This window comes from Cetorhinus maximus, chromosome 11 (genome assembly GCF_964194155.1).
Source record: "Cetorhinus maximus chromosome 11, sCetMax3.hap1.1, whole genome shotgun sequence".
NCBI lineage: Eukaryota > Metazoa > Chordata > Chondrichthyes > Lamniformes > Cetorhinidae > Cetorhinus > Cetorhinus maximus.
In genome coordinates this window covers 55,570,115-55,582,952 of record NC_135889.1, presented here as the reverse complement: position 1 = coordinate 55,582,952, position 12,838 = coordinate 55,570,115, and the positions used below count along the sequence as shown (strand labels likewise).

The 12,838-nt window shown below is 51.6% G+C and overlaps 1 protein-coding gene across 1 annotated transcript in view; it reads right to left on the bottom strand.

Moving 5' to 3' along the window:
* The window catches only part of ttn.2 (titin, tandem duplicate 2), a 694,778-nt gene that overhangs the window by 557,466 nt on the left and 124,474 nt on the right, over positions 1–12,838 (bottom strand). The gene's annotated exons all lie outside the window — the stretch shown is intronic.

Below are 12,838 nucleotides of genomic sequence, written 5' to 3'. Positions count from 1 at the left end.
AGTTGCCAAGTTTCCCACTTGTGGAACTTTCAATCATGAAAGGGCTCTTATGATGCATGGTGTCAAAATGTTTCTCCTTTGGCAAGAACTGAAGGTAGTTGTAATCAATGTCCTAATGGGCCATTAATGTAACTGCTCATGCCTATATCATTAAGGCATAAGAACACTTATATAACATGGAGGCATGGTTTTGCTTGGGTTCAGCAAGGAATTTTGTAGAACTTTTTGTTAGATGATCAACTAAGTAAAGTAGGGTCCGTAAAAGAAAAATAAAACAAGGCCTGTTGAAGAAGTAGGCTTGGTGAGCTAGTCCGTTTTCCATTTTTTTATGCTCTTAAAATGATTAGATGCAGCACAACTAAGTCAAAATTTTAATGTTATGATTAAACTCTATTTCAAACATTCTTTTAAACATATTGTGATAAGAACTTCAGCAATACCTAGTAATTGGTGGGAAGTTAGGCAATTTCTCTTCAGAAATGTGTAATCAAATGTCAGAGTACCAATTCCATTTGGATTGACTGAAGACGGTCAACTCTCAAGCGATCATTTCAAATTGCGTCAGCACATTAACCAGTTCCTCAACCACCAGAAAGGTATCAATCTAGCATCAATCTCTTACTCCACTGCCATTTGTTTTTCTGAATGTGCTGACATAAAATATGTAGAATTTTAACAAATTTCTACTTGTTCAGGCATTTTGATTGATTTATTATGCAAAAATGTATTTGGGTGCATGTGTAAAACTCCTTACGTTGATTGATATGTATCATTTTCTCATATATTATTGCCCATGACAATTGATCAAACTGTTGCATTGTGCAAATCTGGGATGAGTCCACCCAAAGTGTGGTAGCAGCTGAGTAAAATGATGCTTCATCTGCTGGCTGCAATGGCGGCTTTTCACGCTGTATCGTTCCAAACCCGCCGCATTAATTATGCATTCCCAGGAAGCATGCCATTTTATGGCAGGCGGGCTCTCATTCGACCACCACGCCATCATCTCACCACTTCATCATGCCTGACGCCATATTTAAAGTCCAGCTGCGCGCACACCTCTCAGTGCTTCCAGCCCACAACTGCTGCAAAGAAGAAATGGCGCAAGGTTCAATGATGTGTCACTTAAGCACCTTTTGGATGCAGTGGAGGCTCGCCATGATGTCCTCTACCCCTGCTCTGGCTGCAGGATGGGCAGCTGCATCACCAATCCGGCTTGGGAGGCGGTGGCACCGGTGATCAGTGCCAACGCCCTTCAAAAGAGGACAGCCACCCAGTGCCACAACAGGATGAATGATCTTCTCCGTTCCACAGGGTAAGTCACTCTTCTCATCACTCTCAACTCACACACTCACAAACCCATCACACATCCACAGGGCCCTCACTCACTGCCAGTTTGTTAGGAAATAGAGACAGTTTAAGTTAGTTATATTGGTATTTGTAGGTGTTAGGAATGAGTTTTAGCTTTAAAGTTTAAGTTTGATTTGTATTTCTGTATCTGTATGTTAAGAAAGGTCAAATGGAGTTTTAGTTTCACTTTAAAAAGGTGCTTGCATTTTTAATGAAAGTTTACGACTTAAGAAGTTAAGCAAACACGGGAGTAGAAAAAACAGCGCTGTTGCCTGGCAACAGGGATCCAGAGCAGCAGGTCCCTCCCACAGGCACACACACAGAAGGAGAAAGACAACAATTTGTTTTGGAAGCTGTTGACGTTCAGCTGGGTTGAAATACAGCTGCAAACAGAATCCACCTAGAAGTAGCAGATAGCCAGCTCCAAGCTAATGCTGGTTGAAAGTAGCTGCCAGAGAGAGACTGGAGCAAGAGGGACAGATAGCCAGTCCCAAGCTAAAGAAAAATCACCAAAAATCCAGGAAGAGGGGAAAGTCCAAAGATCTTCTAGTCAAGGGAAGGACAGGAAGCTGGGAAAAGGTCCTGTTAAATGAAATTAAGAGTTAAGGGTTGAGGTTCCAAGCTTCAGATTTAAAGAGACAAAAGCTGCAGAAAGCAGATTTAAAGCGAGAAGAGTTTACAAGAGGCAAAAAGGTCCGAAGAGTCGGCTGAAGGTCTGTAACTCTTTGATTCAGGCATGTGAAGTAATGTACAGTTGATGGCTGAGTCAGTAAGAGAGAGTGCATGGAAGACAACTTGAATGCATGCAGGGACCCAAGGAAGAGGAATATTGGAAGGAGAGTTTGAAACCCTGGAGGTGAACCCTTGTGCAAGCCAGCTGAGAGAAGGTGTCAGTTTGGGAGAAGATTCCAAAGTGAGTTCTTGGAGAGTGGAGATTGGAAACCCACATGTGAAAGATGAAGTTAAATGAGATGGGTTGGCTCATGGTGTAACAAGTGCCTGGGGGAGTTGAGGAGAGATCCATAGCATCTGGTTGAGGTGGCATCCGTTATTGGTTTCACAGTGTGGTGTGTCTGACCACAGGGTGCCTATTGGTGTATGGACTGTGTACTTACTGTGGACATTAGAGTATAAGATAGCTTTTGTAACATGTGTCATCCTTCCAAATCTATATATCTGTAAAGGTATAGTTGTGGGTAAAGGAATATTATAATTTAGTTCGTCTTTTCTTGTTTAATACATGTTTTTTTTTTGTTAAAAATTCATCAGCTGACTCCTGTGATTTTGTTCAGTAACTACTCTCTATGTACCTAAACAAATAAATAAAAGTTAGGATCTATCAAGCTGGGTTCCATCCTGGGATTATGCTTGTCCGGGGTAATCTCAGCAGGGATTATAACACCATTCACTTTCTCACACACGCCTTCATTGTCCTCATCCCATCCATGGGATCACTCAACACGCACATATGCCAGGCATACTTATCATCTGGCCTGGCAGGTGTCTTGCTTACACTTTCTCCACCTCTATTCATGCAGGACACACAACAAGAGAGAGAGGCCACAGACCAGTGGCAGAATGCCTGAAATCAAGGTCCTCATGGACTTTGAAAACAGAGCCATCCAGCTGGCTGGCAACAGTCTGGACCAGTCCTGTGCTAACGATGAGATTGGCACTGCTCTACCAAGTGAGGATCCAGCAGTGCTACATCCATCAGACAACCATGTTGTGAATGATGTGTCCTCTTTCACAGGCCACTGCCACGCACAAACTATCTCTCCTTGCTTTCGCAGGCACATCTGCCAAACAGCTGATGGAGTCCATGACCCAGGGCATCCAATCAAGCCCCGAAGAAACCTCTGAAGAGGAATCTGAAGACGCCTCCCTAAAGTCTCCTCGCAGCACTCACCCACACCCTCCACCAGTGATGAGACACACACCTCGATGGGACCTAGCTTTAGAGTAGCCTCGGGATCACAATCTGGTGAGCACATCACATTTTCTGATCCACAGCAGGCGGTGCCAGGGACATCCCTGGTGTCTGGCACCCAGAGGACTGCTGGAGACCAGGAATTTGCAGAGTCCAAATCAGATGACGAGCCTCTGGACTCGGTCATGTCACAGTTGCTGAAGCAGCAAAGGCAAGCTCGGGAACTTCAGAAAGGGATGTCCGCTGCACTCCTCAGATTTCAAGGCATTATGGAGGAGTCTGTCTGCCTTCAGGCTGAGGTGCTAGCACCGGCATGCCAACGCACCGAGGTCAACACTGGTAGGATGGCGGCCACCATGGAGACCCTCATCCAGGACGTCGCTCCTGCACTGCTGCATGGGCTTAACTCCATCGCTGATACCATAGTTGGCCTCCGACAGTGTGTCCTGCAGCTACACCTTCTCCTCAAGGAGCCAGCTAGGGGCCCTTGGGCATTCATAGGGATGAGGATCAGCAGTGTACTCCCTCTGGGGCCATGCATCCAGGTGACTCCAGGGGTGTACGGCCCATCTGAATCCCCTCTTTCTGTGACTTCAGTAACTCCATATTCACTGGCCGAAGAGGGTGCCATTACCACACAGCAGGACACTGAAAGCAGGCCAGGGCCTTCCAGGTCTCAGCCCTCCAGAGGGCACCTGCCAAGGTCATCACAGGCAGAGAATAGCAGTCAGCAGGCTGCCTCCACCTCCGCTGTGGATGTCAGGGGAGCACCAAGATGTAGCTACAAGGTTAGGAAGGTTAAGAAGATGTAACTCTTTTTGTTACAAAGCAAATAAACTAAATGAACAAATCAAGGGACAAAGTAAAAGGCAACCTACAAAAACAAAAGACAAAATGCAAAGGAAACTTAGCAACGTTAAAGCAAAATGTGATTAAAGGGGTCAATAAAGCACCCCAGTCCCCGAGGTGCCCACCGAGCAGGGAAGACCTTGACAGTGCCGGCAGACACCACGTGCTCCCTCTCCAGGGACACCCGGCTGCAAAAATAGACGTGGAAGAGGGGCAGACTGTCGGGTCAGATGGCCTCCTCAATCACCCACTGCCTGGACCTGTTAATAGCCATCTTGGCCAGACCCAGGAGCAGGTTCACGAGGAGGTCCTCCTCCCTCCCGGCCCCCCCTCCACAACAGGTGCCCGTAGATCAGGAGCGTAGGACTGAAGTGCAAACAAAACAACAGTAAAAGATTTTTAAAGAAATTAAAAAGGGGGTGCAGCCTACAGCAACCAACATACACGTATCCACAGGCTCTACAAGGCCGGAAGAGACGTGGGCATCTTGGGAGTCCATGAACAGACACATCCTATAATTGTATGGGAATGCTGCGTGCAACACCCTCCACCCCAGGCCCCCAATGGAAAATGGGAGGACACCTCCGTAGAGGACCGCCACTGGGGCCCTCTGCCACTGGACAGCAACAAGGCAAGCCAGGGTGTGTCTGAGTGGCGGGAGAGGGCAAGGAAGTGAAGGGTGTGCGGCAGCAGCCTGTGCAGGAAACCCCTCTGCGCCGTGCTAAAAGACACGGAGGGCATTTCCACGAGGTGCCTCAGGTTGTGGGGCACCGGCTCCCAAGGGAGGGTTTGGGGTTTGGGGCCAATGTGGAATTATGTCCGAACAGGGGTACGCTCAGACGGAAGACCACCACACACCTGCGCCACCTAGAGGCCCAGTATGATGTCGGGGTCGAGCACAATCGTCCTAAGGTCTTGGATGGCATTGGCCGCGAGCCAGATGCGTGATGCGCCAACTCCTGTGGTAACATCCAGCCCACTCCTCCGCCACTCAGCACGTCCCCGATCCTGGTCACCCCGGCAGCTATAGCCGTCCTCCCCAGCAGCCACTGAAAAGGATGGAGGGGCGGATTCCTGAGCAGCGGCTTTCTGATGATACTCCTGACGGCAGAGAGCTGTGTCGTGAGACTTTGATCAGGTCTTGGTAAAAGACGGGCAACGCCTGCAAGGAGCCACGAAGGTCCCTCCGGTCTACAAACAGGAGCTGCACGTCATAATTCAGGCCGAGCACCTGGCGGAAGAAATACGTCGCCAGGGCACACCATCTCGGAGGGGGCTCGATGTAAAGGTATCGCTGCAGAGCCTGAAGGCGGGAAGTCGCCACCTGGGTGCGTAGGCACACCAACGCCTGACCGCTCTCCCTAAGCGGGAGATTCAGAACCTCAGCAGCGATCCAGTGCAGCCTTTTGTCCCAGAAGAAGTCGATGAGCGTTCTCTGGATTTTTGTGACAAAATCCGGGGAAGGGATCAAAGTGACCAGCCGGTACCACAACATGGCGGCAATCAGTTGGTTTATGACCAGAACTCGACCCCGGTAAGACAGCACTCGGAGCAGTCCTGCCAACGCCGTAGGCAAGTGGTGACTTTGGTTTCCAGCTCCTGCCAGTTCACCGGCCAGGATTCCTCAGCAGGGTGGAGGTGGGCCCCCAGGTAGAGGAGGCTGGTCCTGCTCCAGGTGAAAGGCCTGAACTCCTCGTGTAGGGGATCCATCTGCCACTGACCGACCAGGAGTCCAGAACATTTGCCCCTTGTGATCCTGGCAGAGGACGTGGCAGTGTAGACCTTCTGGCACTTGTGCATCCTCCACAGGTCAGCCGGGTCAGTGAACATGAGGAGCATGTCATCGGCGTAAGCCGAAAGGACCATCCCGATGCCCGGCCTGCGCAGAACCAATCCCGGCAACCTCCTCCACAAGAGGTGCAGGAAGTGCTTCACGCAGATAGAATACAATTGGCCAGACAGGGGGAAGCCCTGATGCACCCCTCTCCCAAAGTGAAGGGGCACCACCAGGGACCCGTTATCCTTCAATAGACACTCTGCGGCAGCGTACAAAAGTCGGATCCGGGCAACAAAATGCGACCCAAACCTGAATGCTCGCAGAGTCTCGAATAAATATTCGTGACCCACAATATTTACAGTTCGATCCATTTTTCCATTTCTATTCTGTAAGATTTGGTGATTCCGTTATCTAATATGGGAACAATTCTCAGTGGCAGCATGGAAAGCAAATTAGGTGTTGGTGTGTATTAAGAGGGCAATATTGAGCCAAAAGTGTGAGGTAATTTGCAACTTCCTAAAAACATTGGTGTGACCATACTTAGAATACTGTGTATAGTCCTGATTGCCTCAGTACAACAAGGTTATGAGAGCTACTGAAGAGAACAACTAGAACGAATGAGAGGATGGAGGTGTTGGGCAAGGAGCTATTGTGTAAACTGGGCGTGTCCTCACTGGAAAAAGAGATTGAGAAGTAATATGATTGCTGTTTCCCATTGACTTCAATTTTGTGAGGACACCTTGATGCCACATTAGCTCAAATGCTGCCTGGATGTGAAAGGAAAGCACCATCACCTTTCCTCTGGAATTCTTTTGGCCATGTTTGAGCCAAAGCTGCGATGAGGTCTGGAACAGAGTTGAACGCCTTCTCCTGGTCAAGAAGCAGGAAGGCGCTCGACAGACCAGCCTTCTGGGAGAAGTGGATGGTGTCCTGGACCAGATGGATATTATTGGAGATGGTACAGCCCGGGACCATGTAGGACTGGTCAGGGTGGATCATGTGGTCCAGCATGGTGCCAAGGTGAGAAGACACGGCCCTGACAAAGATTTTGTAATCCACGCTGAGGAGGGAGACTGGGTGCCAGTTTTTAAGAAGATGGAGATTTCCCTTCTTAGGCAGCAGGGCAATGGCCACCCTGCGCCACGAGAGGGGCATCTCCCCGGTAGCAATACTCTCCCCCAGGACTCCCGCGAAGTCGCTCCCCAGGACGTCCCAGAACGCCCTGAAGAACTCCATGGTCAGCCCGTCCAGCCCTGGGGATTTGCCCCTGGAGAGGCTGTCGAGGGCGCCGGTCAGCTCCCCCAGACTTATAGGCGTGTCAAGCTTTCCGGCGCCCTCCGGGCCATCCTGCGGCAGGTCCTCCCACAAAACTCTGCGAGCATCCTCGCTGGACAGATCCGGAGAGAACAGGGCAGTGTAGTAGGATTTAGCAATGGCCCTGATGCCCTCCGGATCCGAGACGAGGATCTATCGTCGGCCAGCAGCGTAAGAAGCTGCTGATGGACCCCGTGCCTTCTTTCCAGCGAGTTGAAGAAGGGGGAGCCGTGGTCCAGGTCCTGGAGGAACCGGCTCTGCGACCTCACGTATGCGCCCCGGGACCCGACGAGTTGCAGGTCCCACAGCGCGCCCTTCTTCTCATCGTACACCAGCCACAGGGCCGGGAGACCTGCCTCCAGGTCGAGCACCTCCTTCTCCAACTCCTCGACCCTGGATTTCCGCCTCTTTGTCGACCCCCTTGCGTACTCCTGACAGAAAACTCGGACGTGAGACTTGCCCACGTCCCACCAAAGCCTCAAGGAGGGGAAGCCTCCCTGCTTCCTTCTCCAGCCGATGGAACGTGTCCAGGATCCACTCGCCCTCCACCAGCAGGTTGTTAAAGTGCCAGTACACGGACCCCGTCCGAGCGCAGAACGGAGCGAGCTCCGCCCACACCAGACGGTGGTCTGTGCACAGCACCCACTGCACAGAAGCAGTACATGAACGCCTTGGAAACATAAAGGTGGTCGAGTCTGGACACTCCGACTCCAGGTAACACGAAAGCAAAAACGTTGGAGTCAGGATGGAGATGTCGCCAGACGTCCACCAAGTTGAAGGGCTCGACCAGTTCACAGAATCACACAGTGCAGAAGAGGCCCTTCGGCCCATCGAGTCTGCACCGACATGTGAGAAACCCCTGACCTACCTACCTAATCCCATTTACTAGCACTTGGCCCATAGCCTTGAATGTTATGACGTGCCAAGTGCTCATCCAGGTACTTTTTAAAGAATGTGAGGCAACCAGCCTCCACCACCCTCCCAGGCAGCGCATTCCAGACCGTCACCATCCTCTGGGTAAAAAAGTTTTTCCTCACATCCCCCCTAAACCTCTTGCCCCTCACCTTGAACTTATGTCCCCTTGTGACTGACCCTTCAACTAAGAGGAACAGCTGTTCCCTATCCACCCTGTCCATGACCCTCATAATCTTGTACACCTCGATCAGGTCGCCCCTCAGTCTTCTCTGCTCCAACAAAAACAACCCAAGTCTTTCCAATCTCTCTTCATAACTTAAATGTTTCATCCCAGGCAACATCCTGGTGAATCTCCTCTGCACCCCCTCCAGTGCAATCATATCCTTCCTATAATGTGGCGACCAGAACTGCACACAGTACTCCAGCTGTGGCCTCACCAAGGTTCTATACAACTCCAACATGACCTCCCTACTTTTGTAATCTATGCCTCGATTGATAAAGGCCTTTTTCACCACCCGACTAACGTGTCCCTCTGCCTTCAGAGATCTATGGACACACACGCCAAGGTCCCTTTGTTCCTCAGAACTTCCTAGTGTCATGCCGTTCACTGAATACTTCCTAGTCAAATTACTCTTTCCAAAGTGTATCACCTCACACTTTTCAGGGTTAAATTCCATCTGCCACTTATCTGCCCATTTGACCATCCCGTCTATATCTTCCTGTAGCCCAAGACACTCAACCTCACTGTTAATCACCCGGGCAATCCTTGCGTCATCCGCAAACTTACTAATCCTACCCCCCACATAGTCATCTATGTTGTTTTTATAAATGACGAAGAATAGGGGACCCAGCACAGATCCCTGTGGTACGCCACTGGACACTGGCTTCCAGTCACTGAAGCATCCTTCTGACATCACCCTCTGTCTCCTACAACTAAACCAATTTTGAATCCGCCTTATCAAATTACCCTGTATCCCATGTGCATTTGCCTTCTTTATAAGTCTCCCATGTGGGACCTTGTCAAAGGCTTTTGCTGAAATCCATATAAACTACATCAACTCCACTACCTTCATCTACCCACCTGGTCACCTCCTCAAAAAATTCAATCAAATTTGTTAGGCATGACCTCCCTCTGACAAAGCCATGCTGACTATCTCTGATGAAACCTAGCCTCTCCAAGTGTAGATAGATTCTCTCCTTCAGAATTTTCTCCAATAGTTTCCCGACCACTGACATGAGACTCACTGGCCTGTAGTTCCCTGGCTTCCCTCCACAACCCTTCTTAAATAGCGGAACCACATTAGCTGTTCTCCCCGCAATTTACTCACACCTAGTGAGCAGGCCTGGGCCCTCGCCGCCTCGTCCAGTCCCTCCGGACGCTCTGCCCTCTAGGGTTTTGGCTGGTCTATTTTTTTTAGGACAACCACCAGCTCAGGGGCCATGCGCCCCATCCCGGCCCTGAGAGCCCATGCATGAATGATTGCCGGGCACAGCACATGGCGCTGAGGTGCACATGGGCCCGGGAGCACGCGTAGACATGTTACCGCAGCTGGATGATGCTTCTCTCCCCGAGCCGATGTCCCTGGGTGTCTGGGGATCAGGGTTGGTTTGAGGGGTTCAGGGGGGCTTGGGGAGGTTGCCTCCGCATGGCGGGACTTCTGTCACACCTTCTTCCGACGTAGGGTCCCTTGCCTCACCTCGCCGGCAGCCACCGCCATCTCCCTTGTGGGAAGGAAGATGGGGTGGTGGCAGGGGGAGAAGCAGCAGTACCAGCCACAGCCGCCTGAGTGACACTGGCAGCCTTGGAGGCAGGGCAGCTCTTTCGGACAGGCCCCACCTCCTTGCAGGCATGGCACTGCAGGCTGTCCACTCGACCAACAGGCACGGTAGGCAGCCCCTCAAAGGTGACATCAAACCGCCCCTCCGTGCACGCCTCCTGGGCCAGGTGAACAAAGGCCTGGCACTGGACGGAGTGCACGGCCAGAGACTGGACTCCCTGAGGCCGAGCGGGATCGGCACCACCCCCACCTGACCTGACCTCCCCCAGTTGGTGAGGGTGAGGGAGGAGCAGCTCACTGGGAACGAAGGGCAGGACGTTGGACAAGACAAGCCTCTCCGCGGTGGCCTCAAGAGGATCCACTGCCAGATCGGTCCCGCTTATGGTGAGCCCCTTGGCCAGGGCCGCGTGCACCGCCCCTCGGACCTGAGGAAGAAGACCGCCTTCCATACATGCTCTAGGCTGCAACAATGGCCGAAGGGCCAACTATCCCGGCCAAAGCCTTCACGCATGTTTGTACAGTCACCTTGAGGTGAATGTAACCCTTTACCCCCTTGGCACTGGTCAGGAGGTGGCACGGTGATGGGGCCACGGGAGCACTGGAGGCCACGGAAGCAGTCACTCCCGCATAGGTCTTCTTAGCGCGCCCTGCCATTGGTGATAGCGCCGCCTCCACAGCTGCCCTGGAGGGCCCGGCCATCAGTGACCCTGCGGCAGCCATTGGGGGATGAGCCACACCCACCCCGAGCCCTGTCGGTGGTAGCAACAGCGTTTAGAAAGGGGGAGAGGGGGAAGAGGAGAATGGCCCTCTCCCTCCTGATCATGTGTAAAGACAGAAGGGGAGGAGAGAGAGAGAGGGAAAACGAACAGGGAGGCACAGAAGGGGAAAGGGTAATGGGTGCAGGGTGGGTGGGTGTCGCTGGGTGGAGTGGATCGGGGTGGTGGGGGCCTAGCTGTTCTTCCCGTAGGGGGAGGGCGATGTTTCACCAGGCAGCTGGCACTGCCTGGCATACGGAAGTCAGGTCCGTTCCTGTTCATCAGGCAGTGCCTGCTACCTGGACTTGGACACGAGCGGGGCGAGAAGGTGGGGGGGGCAAGATGTTAAATGGACACACGCACCCCTTCTCCCTGAGTCCCTCCGCCCTCGTGAAGATGACATCCGTGACCTCATGGATGCATTTGTGGCTGGAGGCTTATGATATCCCACAGAGGTCACATGTGGAGCCCTGAAAGGAGCCACTGGCGTAGAAATTGAGCACCACTGTCACTTTCTCAGCCACTGGCGGTGGATGGCCTCCATGTCCAAGTGGTCCCAAATCCTGCAGCAGGTGGCATTCGTGACCGACCAGTTCCCTAGACATGCAGAGTCTTCGGCGACACTGTTTCTCGGTCATCTGCAGGAATGAAAGGCGGCGTCTATAGACCCCGCATGTGTGGCCACCCCTTCTTCCTGAGAATGTTGCTCCTCTCTCTGTGCAGCCAGGCACCTCAGTCACTCTCTTCTCCATCGTCTTCGCTCTCTGTACACAAAAAGGCACACAGCTAGGTCACCAGGCTCCTTGCTCCTGATGTATTCCTACTGCAGGATGAAGGAGAGAGATGCATGGGTTAGCATAGCTGTACTAAGAACCTCTCTTGGTTAAGTCTGAAGGCCCCTTAACGCATCCCGGAGATTGCTGGCCACCACTTGGATGGACAGAGTTTAGTGCGCTGCATGGCTGCCTGAAACCCCACCACCTCTGCCCCACTCCACTCAACCATTTGGCGGCAGTTTGCTCATTGGACTGCATGTTATGCTCTCAGCTCAGGAGCAGGCATTCTCCTAACCCGCACTGCAAGGCTGCACTGTTAGCTTGAACCATGGGGGAGACTGATCCAAACCGGAATGATGACATTGCAAGGGGCTGTGAGCACCCTCACCAGTGACTGCTCCATGGCCGGCTTTAGCAAGGAGATTGTACAACGTGCCTAGTCATCCAACTGTTCTGCAGTCCACTAAAACAGTCATAGTTTGCAGTCTGTGCCCGAGGGGTGAAAAGCTCGGGAGCACTTGGTGTCACTTTCATGCCTCTGTGTTGCTTGTGTGGGCAGATAAGCTAGAGACCCGACTCTACGCATGTCATTGTGGCTGCACCTGAACTGTCTCAGCTGCAGAGGAATGGTCATTTTATACAAGGTTTCCCTAATATGTGGCTGTTTCCCTCACCCAACCCCCCCACCCCATATCTGCTTGTGCGATACCTTCAACTGCAGGGCAGCCTTTGTTCTGCCCCTCCCCCCCAACGCGCCTCAACCTTGAAATCCAACAGGTGTCCCTCATGAGCGCTCCGCAATGTTACTGTGAACTCACCTCTGAGTTGCCTTCAAAGTGCAGCCCGCCAAGCGCACGCGCGCCTTTTATGTGCTGTTGTGAAACACATGGGCAGATGGAGGGGATGAGTCCGGTGGGCTGGCCTTACAATGATATGCTGATGTATTACAATGAGGTCCCAATGCCCAATGGCGGGGAACGCAGCCCGCCATCGACGGGATGTGCAGATGATCGCAAACTGGTTTCACGACATCGTGAGACCGATTTTTGGCCTTCTCGCCATATTGTTTGCTCACGCCATTGAACATGCCCGACGCTAGTGGGCATTGACATATCCCGCCCATTATTTTTTTTCATATATTCATCAGAGACAGAGCAAGTACAGGTGGTTAATTTCCATTAACCTTCTATCAGGATGGCATTCAAAATACCAGCCCATGGTAATATTTGTAAAACTACACACTAGACTAATGCTGTGAGAGATCTTAATGTACTATCAGTGACAAATATATTATACAACTGATTTATATCAGGACAAATAAATAATTAAGTCACTGTTTCTAATGGATCAATAACAATTCATTGAACGTGAAAAGTGAAATCTGTATAAGTGGCATA